General features: G+C 35.9%; 1 protein-coding gene and 1 long non-coding RNA gene across 3 annotated transcripts in view; both read right to left on the bottom strand.

The window, feature by feature from the left end:
• Positions 1-13939, bottom strand: part of USP35 (ubiquitin specific peptidase 35) — a 74469-nt gene that overhangs the window by 11408 nt on the left and 49122 nt on the right. The gene's annotated exons all lie outside the window — the stretch shown is intronic.
• On the bottom strand, positions 257-10942 carry LOC113607819 (uncharacterized). The gene is made up of 3 exons (XR_003428090.1): positions 10925-10942; positions 8795-8808; positions 257-419 (listed from the first exon to the last, which is right to left on the bottom strand). It is a non-coding gene; the product is annotated as an uncharacterized LOC113607819 (long non-coding RNA).

Below are 13939 nucleotides of genomic sequence, written 5' to 3'. Positions count from 1 at the left end.
CCTACTTTAGGACAAAGGACACACATATATTGAAAGAGAGAGGATGGAAAAAGATATTTCATGCAAACAGAAGTGACAAGAAAGGGGGGACTGGCAATACTCATATCAGACAAAACAGACTTAAAGTCCATAAAGAAAGATAAAGAAGAACATCATATGATGATAAAAGGATCAATACAAGAAGAGGATTTTACACTCGTCAACATACATGCTCCTAATATAGGAGCACCCAAATACATAAAACAAATACTAACAGACGTAAAGGGAGAAATTGACAGAAATACAATAATACTAGGAGACTTTAACACCCCACTCACATCAATGGACAGATCTTCTACACAGAGAATCAATAGGCAACAGAGATACTAAATGATACAATAGGACAGTTAAACTTAATTGATATTTTCAGGACACTACATCTAAAAAAACCAGAATACACATTCTTTTCCAGTGCACGTGGAACATTCTCTAGGATTGACCACATACTAGGGCACAAAACAACCCTCAACAAATTTAAGAATATAGAAATTATCTCAAGCATCGTTTCTGACCACAGTGGCATGAAACTAGAAATTAACCACAGAAAAAGAAATGAAAAAAAAAAGAAAAATTACATGGTGACTTAACAACATGCTACTAAACAACCAATGAGTCAATGATGAAATCGAAGAAGAAATTCAAAAATACTTTCAGACAAATGACAATGAAAACACAACCATACAAAATCTAAGGGATGCAGCAAAAGCAGTTCCTAGAGGGAAGTTCATAGCAATACAGGCCTTCCTCAAAAACCAAGAAAAATCTCAAACAACCTAACCTACCAATTAAAAGAACTAGAAAAAGAAGAACAAACAAAACCTTAATTCAGCAGAAGGAAGGAAATAATAAAGATCAGAAGAAATAAATAAGATAAAGATTAAAAAAACAATAGAAAGGGACTTCCCTGGTGATCCAGTGGCTAAGACTCTGCACTCCCAATGCAGGGGGCCTGGGTTCGATCTCTGGTCAGGGAACTAGATCCCACATGCCGCAACTAAGAGTTCGCATGCCGCAACTAAAAAGGATCCTGCATGCTGCAACTAAAGATCCCACATGTCGCAACTAAAAGATCCCGTATACCACAACTAAAAGGTCCCACATGCCACAACTAAAGATCTCACATGCCGCAACTAAAGATCCCACATGAGGCAACAAAAATCCTGCATGCCACAACTAAGACATGGCACAGCCAAATAAATAAATAAGTTTTTTTTTTTAAAAAATCAATACAAACAAGAGCTGGTTCTTTGAAAGGATAAACAAGGTTGACAAAACTCTGGCCAGGCTCACCAAGAAGAAAAGAGACAGAACCCAAATAAAATAAGAAACAAGAAAGGAGACACAACAACTGATACTGCAGAAATACAAAATAATAATAATAAGGAAATACTTTGAACAATTATATGCCAACTAATTCAACAACCTAGAAGAAATGGACAAATTTCTAGAAACATACAGCCCACCGAAACTGAATCAAGAAGAAATAGATAATTGGAACAGACCAATCACTAAAAGTGAAATAGAATATGTAATTTTAAAACTCCCTACAAACAAAAGTCCAGGACCAAATGGCTTCACAGGCAAATTCTACCAAACATACAAAATATAATTTATACCAATCCTTCTCAAATTCTTCCAAAGAATTGAAGAAGAGGGAACACTCCCAAGGACAGTCTATGAAGTTACCATCACCCTGATACCAAATCCAGATAAAGACACCACCAAAAAAAAAAAAATTACAAGCCAATATCTCTGATGAATATAGATGGAAAAAATTCTCAACAAAATATTAGCAAACCAAATCCAACAACACATAAAAAACATCATACACCATGACAAAGTGGGAGTCATCCCAAGTTCATAAGAATGGTTCTGCATATGCAAATCAATGTGATAAACCACATAAACAAGAGACAAAAACCATGTAATCATCTCAATAGATGCAGAAAAAGCACTTGAAAAAATTCAACATCCATTCATAATAAAAACTCTTACCAAAGTGGGTATAGACAGAACATATCACAAAATAGTAAAAGCTGTTTATGACAAACCCACAGCCAATATAATACTCAATGGTGAAAAGTTGAAAGCCTTCCCCCTAAAATCTGTAACAAGACAAAAATGTCCCTCTCACATCTTCTATTCAACATAGTATTAGAAGTTCTAGTCACAGCACTCAGACAAGAAAAACAAATAAAAGGTATCCAAATTGGAAGGAAAGGGATAAAATTGTCATTATTTCAAATGATATGATACTATATGTAGAAAACCCTAAAGACTCCACACAAAAACTACTGGAACTGATAAATGACTGAATTCAGCAAGGCAGCAGGATACAAGATGAATATACAGAAATCAGTTGCATTTCTTTACACCAAAAATGAACTATCAGACAGGGAGTGTAAAAAGACAGTAACTTTTAAAATAGCAACCCCCAAAATGAAATGCTTAGGAATAAACCTCACCAAGGAGGTTAAAGACTTATATGCTGAGAACTATAAAACATTAATAGAGGAAACTGAAGATGATTCAATGAAATGGAAAGATATCCCATGCTCTTGGATTGGAAGAATTAATATTGTTAAAATAGCCATACTACCCAAAGCAATCTACAGATTTAATGTGATCCCTATTACATTACCCATGATGTATTTACAGGATTAGAAAAAAATAATCCTAAAATTCATATGGAACCGTAAAAGACCCAGAATTGCCTAAGCAATCCTGAAGAAAAAGAACAAAGCAGGAGGAATAACCATCCCAGACTTCAGAAAATACTACAAAGCTACAGTAATCAAAATGGCATGGTACTAGAAGAAAAAATAGACATATGGATCGATGGAACACAACAGAGAGCCCAGAAGTAAACCCACACACCTACAGTCAATTAATCTTCGAAAAAGGAGGCAAGAATACACAATGGGAAAAAGTCTCTTCAGCAAGTGGTGGTGTGAAAATTGGACAGCCACATGTAAATCGATGAAGTTAGAAGACACCCTCTCACCATATACAAAAATAAACTCAAAGTGGCTTAAAAGACTTAAGTATAAGACATGACACCATAAAACTCCTAGAATAGAACACAGGCAAAACAATGTCTAACAAATTGTATGTTATGATTTCTTACATCAGTCTCCCAAGGCAATAGAAATAAAAACAAAAATAAACAAATGAGACCTAATCAAACTTGCAAGCTTTTGCACAGCAAAGGAAACGATAAAGAAAATGAAAATACAACCTGCAGAATGGGAGAAAATATTTGCAAATGATGCAACTGACAAGGGCTTAATTTCCAAAATATACAAATAGCTCATAAAACTCAACAACAAAAAAACAACTCAATTGAAAAGTGGGCAGAAGACAAAAAGAGACATTTCTCCAAATAAAACAAACATATGGCCAATAGGCACATCAAAAGATACTAAACATTGCTAATTATTAGAGAAACACAAATCAAAACTACAGTGAGGTACCACCTCATGCCAGTCAGAATAGCCATCAAAAAGTCTGCAAACAATAAATGCTGGAGAGTCTGTGGAAAAAAGAGAACCCTCTTGCACTGTTGGAATGTAAATTGATACAGCCACTGTGGAGAACAGTATGGAAGTTCCTCAGAAAACTAAAAATAGAGTTACAATTATATAATCCAGCAATCCCACTCCTGGGCATATATACAGACAAAACTATAATTCAAAAAGATAAATGCACCCCCTATGTTCACAGCAGCACTATTCACAATAGCCAAAACCTATGTTTTAGGTTTTTAGGAAAAAAACCTAAATGTCCATCGATGGATGAATGGAATAAGAAGATGTGGTACATACATACAATGGAATACCACTCAGACATAAAAAAGAACAAAATAATGCCATTTCCAGTAACATGGATGTAACTAGAGATTATCATACTAAGTGAAGTAAGTCAGAAAGAGAAAGAAAAATACCATATGATATTACTCATATGTGGAATGTAAAATATGACACAAATTAACCTATGTATGAAACAGAAACAGAATCACAGACATAGAGAATAGACTGGTGGTTACCAAGAAGGAGGGTGGTGAGAGAGGGATGGATTGAGAGTTTGGGATTAGCAGATGCAAACTGGTATATATGGAATGGATAAACAACAAGGTCCTACTGTATAGCACCAGGAACTATATTCAATATCCTGTGATAAACCATAATAGAAAAGAATATGAAAGAGAATGTATATATGTCTACCTGAGTCACTCTGCTGTACAGCAGTCATTAACAAAACACTGTAAAGCAATTATACTTCAATTTTAAAAAAGGAAATCAATCACAAGAAAAATACTGTAAGAAACACAACATGTGCAGGCTAAACAACATGCTACGAAACAACCAATGGATCACTGAAGAAATCAAAGAGGAAATCAAAAAATATCTGTAGACAAATAACAGTGAAAACACAATGATCCAAAATCTATGGGATGCAGCAAAAGCAGTTCTAAGAGGGAGGTTTATAGCAATACAATCTCACCTCAGGAAACAAGAAAAATCTCAAATAAACAACCTAACCTTACACCTAAAGCAATTAGAGAAAGAAGAACAAAAAAAAACACCCAACTTAGTAGAAGGAAAGGAATCATAAAGATCAGAGCAGAAATAAATGAAATAAGCATGAAGAAAAAATAGAAAAGATCAATGAAATTAAAAGCTGGTTCTTTAAAAAGATAAACAAAGTTGATAAATGTGTAGCCAGACTCATCAAGAAAAAAAGGGAGAGGGCTCCAATCAATAAAATCAGGAATGAAAAAGAATAAGTTACAACAGACACCACGGAAATAAAAACGATCAAAAGAGATTACTACAAGCAACTATATTCCAACAAAATAGACAACCTAGAAGAAATGGACAAATTATTAGAAAGGTACAAACTCCCATGACTGTACCAGGAAGAAACAGAAAATACGAACAGACCAATCACAAGTACTGAAATCGAAACTGTGATTTAAAAATTCCCAACAAACAAAAGTCCAGGACCAGGTGGCTTCCAAGGCGAATTCTATCAATCATTTACAGAATAGTTAACACTATCTTTCTGAAAATCTTCCCAAAAATTGCAGAGGAAGGAACACTTCCAAACTCATTCTATGAGGCCACCATCACCCTGATACCAACACCAGACAAAGAAACCACAGAAAAAAAGAAAATTATAGGCCAATATCACTGATAAACATAGACACAAAAATCCTCAACAAAATACTAGCAAACAATACATTAAAAAGATCACACAGCATGATCAAGTGGGATTTATCCCAGGGATGCAAGGATTTTTCAATATCCACAAATCAACCAGTGTGATACACCACATTAACAAACTGAAGAATAAACACCATATGATCACCTCAACAGATGCAGAAAAAGCTTCTGACAAAATTCAACACCCATTTATGATAAGAATTCTCCAGAAAGTGGGCACAGAGGGAACATACCTCAACATAATAAAGGACATATATGACAAACCTACAGCTAACATCATACTCAACAGTGAAAAGCTGAAAGCAGGGACTTCCCTAGTGACACAGTGGTTAAGAATCACCTGCCAATGCAGGGGACACGGGTTCGATCCCCGGTCCGGGAAGATCCCATATGCCATCGAGCAACTAAGCCCATGCGCCACAACTACTGAGCCTGCATTCTAGAGCCCACAAGCCACAACTACTGAGCCCGTACAGTACAACTACTGAAGCCCACATGCCCTAGAGCCCACACGCCACAAGTACTGAGCCCATGTGCCGCAACTACTGAAGCCCACGCACCTAGAGTCCATGCTCCACAACAAGAGAACCCACTGCAATGAGAAGCCCGTGCACCACAATGAAGAGTAGCCCTCGCTCGCCACAACTAGAGAAAGCCTGCGCACAGCAACGAAGACCCAAAGCAGCCAAAAATAAAATAAAAAATTAATTAAAAAAAAAAAAAGGAAAGCTGAAAGCATTTCCTGTAAGATCAGGAACAAGACAAGGATGTCAACATAGTTTTGGAAGTCCTAGCCACAGCAGTCAGAGAAGAAAAAGAAATAAAGGGAATCCAAATTGGAAAAAAAGTAAAACTGTCACTCTCTGTAGATGACAAGATACTATACATAGAGAATCCTAAAGATGCTACCAGAAAACTACTAGAGCTCATCAATGAACTCAGTAAAGTTGCAGGATACAAAATTAATACACAGAAATCTGTTGCATTTCTATACAGTAAGAATGAAAGATCAGAAAGAGAAATTCAAGAAACAATCCCATTTACCATCACATCAAAAAGAATAAAATATCTAGGAATAAACCTACATAGGAGGCAAAAGACCTGTATGCTGAAAACTATAAAATGCTGATGAAAGAAATAGAAGACAACACAAACAGATGGAAAGACATACCATATTCTTAGATTAGAAGAATCAATATTGTTAAAATGACTATACTACCCAAGGCAATCTACAGATTCAATGAAATGCTTATCAAATTTCCAATGGCATTCTTCACAGAACTGGAACAAAAAATCTTAAAACTTGTATGGAGACACCAAAGACCCCAAATAGCCAAAGCAATCTTGAGAAAGAAAAATGGAGCTGGAGGAATCAGGCTCCCTGACTTCGGACTATACTACAAAGTTATAGTTATCAAAACAGTATGGTACTGGCACAAAAGCAGAAATATAGATCAATGGAACAGGATAGAAAGCCCAGAAATAAACCCACACTCCTATGGTCAATTTATCTTCAACAAAGGAGGCAAGAATATACAATGGGAAAAGATAGTCCCTTCAATAAGTAGTGCTGGGAAAACTTCACAGCTACATGTGAAAAAATGAAATTAGAACATTCTTTACCACCATACACAAAAATAAACTCAAAGTAGATTAAAGAACTAAATGTAAGACCGGATACTATAAACCTCTTGGAGGAAAACATAGGCAGAACACTTTGACATACATAGCAGCAATATCTTTTTCGATCCATCTCCTAGAGTAATGGAAATAAAAACAAAAATAAACAAATGGGACCTAATTAAACTCAAATGCTTTTCCACAGCAAAGGAAACCATAAATAAAATGAAAAGACAACCATAGAATGGGAGAAACTATTTGTAAATGACGCAACCAACAAGGGATTACTCTCCAAAACATACAAACAGCTCATGCAGCTCTATATCAAAAAAACAAAACAAAAAAACAACCCAATCAAAAAATGGGCAGAAGATCTAAATAGACATTTCTCCTAAGAACACATACAGATGGGCAAGGGGCACATGAAAAGATGCTCAACATTGCTAAGTATTAGAGAAATGAAAATCAAAACTATAATGAGGTATCACCTCACACCAGTCAGAATGGCCATCAGAAAGTCTACAAACAATAAATGTGGAAGAGGGTGTAGAGAAAAGGGAACCCTCCTACACTGTTGGTGGGAATGTAAATTGGTACAGCCACTATGGATAACAGTATGGAGGTTCCTTAAAAAACTAAAAACAGAGCTAGCATATGATCTAACAATCCCACTCCTGGGCATATATCTGGAGAAAGCCATAATTCAAAAAGATACATGTACCCCAATGTTCACTGCAGCACTGATTATAATAACCAAGACATGGAAGCAATCTAAATGTCCACTGACAGAAGAATGGATAAAGAAGATATAGTACATATATACAATGGAATACTACTCAGCCATAAAATATGATGAAATAATGCCATTTGCAGCAACATGGATGGGTCTAGAGATTATCATACTCAGTAAAGTATGTCAGACAAAGACAAATATCATATGATATCACTTATATGTCAAATCTGATACAAATGAACTTATTTACAAAACAGAAACAGATTCACAGACATAGAAAACAAACTTATGGTTACCAAAGGGGAAAGGTGGGGAGAGGGGATAAATTAGGAGTTTGGGATTAACATATATACATTACTATAAGTAAAATAGATAACCAACAAGGTCCTACTGTATAGCACAAGGTCCTACTGTATAGCACAGGGAACTCTACTCAATATTCTATAATAACCTATATGGGAAAAAAAATCTGAACAAGAATGGATATATATATATATATATATATTTATAACTGAGTCACTTTGCTGTACACCTGAAACTAAATACAACATTGTAAATCAACTATACTCCAATATAAATTAAAAGTTAAAAAAAAAAAAAGAAAATACACTATATAATACCATAATGCTAGATAAATATCATTATACAGTTTTCCAAACCTACAGAATGTACAATACAGAGTGAACATAATGTTAACTATGAACTCTGGGTGATAATAATTTGTCAATGTGTAGGTTTCTCCTTGGTGAAAAAAAAAAAATGAACCATTCTGGTGAGTGACGTTGACAAGAGAGGAGGCAATGCGAGTGTGAGAAGAGAGGGTTGGGAAAGCTCTACATCTTCCTCTCAAGTTTTTTGTAAACCTAAACCTGCTCTAAAGAAGAGAGAGGATTCTGGGATTATGGCAGAGTAGGATGCATCAGGAAACTGTCTCCCCACATACACAATAACTGTACTGGCAGAATCTGTCTGATGTAACTAGTTTTGGAACTCACTCCGGAGTCTGTTGAAGGCTTGCAACTTCCAGGGGAAAGATTCCAGGGGAAAGCTTCCAGGGTAAACTGCAGTCAATGTCAGCTCTTAGCACAGTAGCAGATGGCTGTGCACATGTTCCTGGAGTGGTTTACACACATCTTGTAGGAGCTAGAGTGGGTGAAAAGGACTCTCTCCACGCCACCCCCCCCCCCAATACTGGGGAATCTGTACTCTGATTGCTGCTTCTGATCACACAGGTGCAGACATAGACATGGGCAGCCATTGTTGCACTTTCCCGCACTGTTGTAAATGCCTTCCCGTCAAGCTAAAGTGATTTCCAGGGGACTTAAAGGGCCAGCACCCTCCCCACCCTCAGTTCCCCAATTCATTTTTTGCTTTTCCCCTTTGAGGAGCCAAACATTAGAGACTAGCACATTAAAAAACAACTGCATATATGGGGAAAATTAGAAAGTGACTGCATATGCCCAAGGAAAGACTCAGAAAAGATATAAGAAGACATTAAATTTACACTTCAGGCTGATCATCAGCACAGACACAGACTATAACAATAAAAAACAAAAACAATACTAAAAAATAACAAACCCACGGGAAGAAGGAGAATCTGATTTCCAGAGTTACCATATTATTAAACTCACATGTCCAGGGCTCCACAATCACAAGACATACAAAGAAACAGGAAAGTACAGCCCATTCAGAAGAAGAAAAATAATTCAACAAAATCTGTCCCTTAACGGCAGATGTATTAGACAAAGACTTTAAAACACTGGTCTTAAAGGTAATCAAAGAACCAAAGGAAGATGTGGAGAAAGTTGAGAAAATGATGTGTGAACAAAATATAAATCTCAATAAAGAGATAGAAAACCTAAAAAGAAACAAAAAAAGAAATTCTAGGGCAAAAAAGTACAATAACTGAAATTTAAAATTTACTAGAGGGACAAAGGCAGGATTGAGCAGGCAGAATGAGTCAGTAAACTTGAAGACAGGAGAATGGAATTTAACAAGGGTGAGGAAGCGAAAGAAATAAGATTGAAGGAAAGTGAACAGAAACTAAGAGATCCATGGGACACCATCAGAAGGACCAACATACTGTGGGAATCCCAAGAGGACGAGAGAGAGAGAAAAGGACAAGAGAGAATATTTGAAAAAAATAATGACTGAAAACTCCCCAAATCTGATGAAAGACAAAAATGTAAACATCCAAGAAGTTCAACAAACTCCAAGTAAGATGAATTGAGAGAGATCCACACTGAAATTCATTATAATCAAACTTTCAAAAGACTAAGGGCAAATCTTGAAGGCAGCAAGAGAAGCAAATCATCACATACAAGGGATCCTTAACAAGATTATCTGTAGATTTCTTATCAAAAGCATTAGAGGCCACAAGAAAGTAGACAAATATATTCAAAGTGCTCAAAGAAAAAAACTGTCAACCAAGAATCTTAAATCTGGCAAACCTGTCCTTCAAAAGTGAGGAAGAAATCAAGACATTACCAGATAAACAACAGCTGAGGGAATTCATGACCACTAGACCTACCCTATAAAAAAGGCTCAAAGGAGTCCTGCAGGTGAAAAGAAAGCACACTGGTCAGTACCTCAAAGCTGTGGAAAAATAAACGTCTAAATAAAGATAAATATGTGAGTGATTATTTAGTATTATTGTAACAATGGCTTATAACTGTACTTTTTGTTTTCTATATGATATAGAAAACTAATACATTTAAAGAAAACAGACAATTATTAATGTAATAGCTAGTATTACTATAACTTTGGTCTGAAACTCCAAATCTTCTCTTCTACCATAATTCAGGAGACCAATGCATCTAAAAGAATTACTGGTTTATGTTTTAGGGCACACAGTTATAATTAATTATAGTTATAATTATAATTTTGTGACATCAACAACCAAGGGGGGCAGGATAGAGCTGTGAAGGAGCAGAGTTTTCCTATGTTATTAAAGGTAAGCTGGAGTAGCAATTCTCATATCAGACAAAATAGACTTTAAAATAAAGACTATTAGAAGAGGCAAAGAAGGACACTACATAATGATCAAGGGATCGACCCAAGAAGAAGATATAACAATTGTAAATATTTATGCACCCAACATAGGAGCACCTCAATATATAAGGCAAATACTAACAGCCATAAAAGGGGAAATCGACAGTAACACATTCATAGTAGGGGACTTTAACACCCCACTTTCACCAATGGACAGATCATCCAAAATGAAAATAAATAAGGAAACACAAGCTTTAAATGATACATTAAACAAGATGGACTTAATTGATATTTATAGGACATTCCATCCAAAAACAACAGAATACACATTTTTCTCTAATGCTCATGGAACATTCTCCAGGATAGATCATATCTTGGGTCACAAATCAAGCCTTGGTAAATTTAAGAAAATCGAAATTGTATCAAGTATCTTTTCCGACCACAACGCTATGAGACTAGATATCAATTACAGGAAAAGATCTGTAAAAAATACAAACACATGGAGGCTAAACAATACACTACTTAATAATGAAGTGATCACTGAAGAAATCGAAGAGGAAATTAAAAAATACCTAGAAACAAATGACAATGGAAACACGACGACCCAAAACCTATGGGAGGCAGCAAAAGCAGTTCTAAGAGGGAAGTTTAGAGCAATACAAGCCTACCTTAAGAAACAGGAAACATCTCGATTAAACAACCTAACCTTGCACCTAAAGCAATTAGAGAAAGAAGAACAAAAGAACCCCTAAGTTAGCAGAAGGAAAGAAATCATAAAAATCAGATCAGAAATAAATCAAAAAGAAATGAAGGAAACAATAATAAAGATCAATAAAACTAAAAGCTACTTCTTTGAGAAGATAAACAAAATTGATAAACCATTAGCCAGACTCATCAAGAAAAAACGGGAGAAGACTCAAATCAATAGAATTAGAAATGAAAAAGGAGAAGTAACAACTGACACTGCAGAAATACAAAGGATCATGACAGATTACTACAAGCAAGTATATGCCAATAAAATAGACAACCTGGAAGAAATGGACAAATTCTTAGAAATGCACAACCAGCCAAGACTGAATCAGGAAGAAATAGAAAATATGAACAGACCAAAAACAAGCAGTGAAATTGAAACTGTGATTAAAAATCTTCCAACAAACAAAAGCCCAGGACCAGATGGCTTCACAGGCAAATTCTATCAAACATTTAGAGAAGAGCTAACACATATCCTTCTCAAACTCTTCCAAAATATAGCAGAGAGAGGAACACTCCCAAACTCATTCTACGAGGCCACCATCACCCTGATATCAAAACCAGACAAGGATGTCACAAAGAAAGAAAACTACAGGCCAATATCACTGATGAACATAGATGCAAAAATCCTCAACAAAATACTAGCAAACAGAATCCAACAGCACATTAAAAGGATCATACACCATGATCAAGTGGGGTCTATCCCAGGAATGCAAGGATTCTTCAATATACGCAAATCAATCAATGTGATACACCATATTAACAAGCTGAAGAAGAAAAAATATATGGTCATCTCAATAGATGCAGAGAAAGCTTTTGACAAAATTCAACACCATTTATGATAAAAACCCTCCAGAAAGTAGGCATAGAGGGAACTTTCCTCAACATAACAAAGGCCATATATGACAAACTCACAGCCAACATCGTCCTCAATGGTGAAAAACTGAAAGCATTTCCACTAAGATCAGGAACAAGACAAGGCTGCCCACTCTCACCACTCTTATTCAACAGAGTTTTGGAAGTTTTAGCCACAGCAATCAGAGAACAAAAGGAAATAAAAGGAATCCAAACTGGAAAAGAAGTAAAGCTGTCACTGTTTGCAGATGACATGATACTATACATAGAGAATCCTAAAGATGCTACCAGAAAACTGCTAGAGCTAATCAATGAATTTGGTAAAGTAGCAGGATACAAAATTAATGCACAGAAATCTCTGGCATTCCTATACACTAATGATGAAAAATCTGAAAGTGAAATCAAGAAAACACTCCCATTTACCATGGCAACAAAAAGAACAAAATACCTAGGAATAAACCTACCTAAGGAGACAAAAGACCTGTATGCAGAAAATTATAAGACACTGATGAAAGAAATTAAAGACGATACAAACAGATGGAGAGATATACCATGTTCTTGGATTGGAAGAATCAACATTGTGAAAATGACTCTACTACCCAAAGCAATCTACAGATTCAATGCAATCCCTATCTAACTACCAATGGAATTTTTCACAGAACTAGAACAAAAAATTTCACAATTTGTATGGAAATACAAAAGACCCCGAATAGCCAAAGCAATCTTGAGAACGAAAAACGGAGCTGGAGAAATCAGGCTCCCTGACTTCAGACTATACTACAAAGCTACAGTAATCAAGACAGTATGGTACTGGCACAAAAACAGAAAGCTAGATCAGTGGAACAGGATAGAAAGCCCACAGATAAACCCACGCACATATGGTCACCTTATCTTTGATAAAGGAGGCAGGAATGTACAGTGGAGAAAGGACAGCCTCTTCAATAAGTGGTGCTGGGAAAACTGGATAGCTACATGTAAAAGTATGAGATTAGATCACTCCCTAACACCATACACAAAAATAAGCTCAAAATGGATTAAAGACCTAAATGTAAGGCCAGAAACTATCAAACTCTTAGAGGAAAACATAGGCAGGACACTCGATGACATACATCACAGCAAGATCCTTTTTGACCACCTCCTAGAGAAATGGAAATAAAAACAAAAATAAACAAATGGGACCTAATGAAACTTCAAAGCTTTTGCACAGCAAAGGAAACCATAAACAAGACCAAAAGACAATCCTCAGAATGGGAGAAAATATTTGCAAATAAAGCAACTGACAAAGGATTAAGCTCCAAAATTTATAAGCAGCTCATGCAGCTTAGTAACAAAAAAACAAACAACCCAGTCCAAAAATGGGCAGAAGACCTAAATAGACATTTGTCCAAAGAAGATATACAGACTGCCAACAAACACATGAAAGAATGCTCAACATCATTAATCATTAGAGAAATGCAAATCAAAACTACAATGAGATATCATCTCACACCAGTCAGAATGGCCATCATCAAAAAATCTACAAACAATAAATGCTGGAGAGGGTGTGGAGAAAAGGGAACACTCTTGCACTGTTGGTGGGAATGTAAATTGATATAGCCACTGTGGAGAACAGTATGGAGGTTCCTTTAAAAACTACAAATAGAACTACCATATAACCCAGCAATCCCACTACTGGGCATATACCCTGAGAAAACCGTAATTCAAAAAGAGTCATGTACCAAAATGT

This window comes from Aethalodelphis obliquidens, unplaced genomic scaffold (genome assembly GCF_003676395.1).
Source record: "Aethalodelphis obliquidens isolate GAN/ISIS:26980383/991018 unplaced genomic scaffold, ASM367639v1 scaffold50, whole genome shotgun sequence".
In the NCBI taxonomy this organism is placed as follows: Eukaryota; Metazoa; Chordata; class Mammalia; order Artiodactyla; family Delphinidae; genus Aethalodelphis; species Aethalodelphis obliquidens.
The sequence above is the reverse complement of the archived record's forward strand: the minus strand, read 5'-3'. Positions and strand labels throughout refer to the sequence as shown.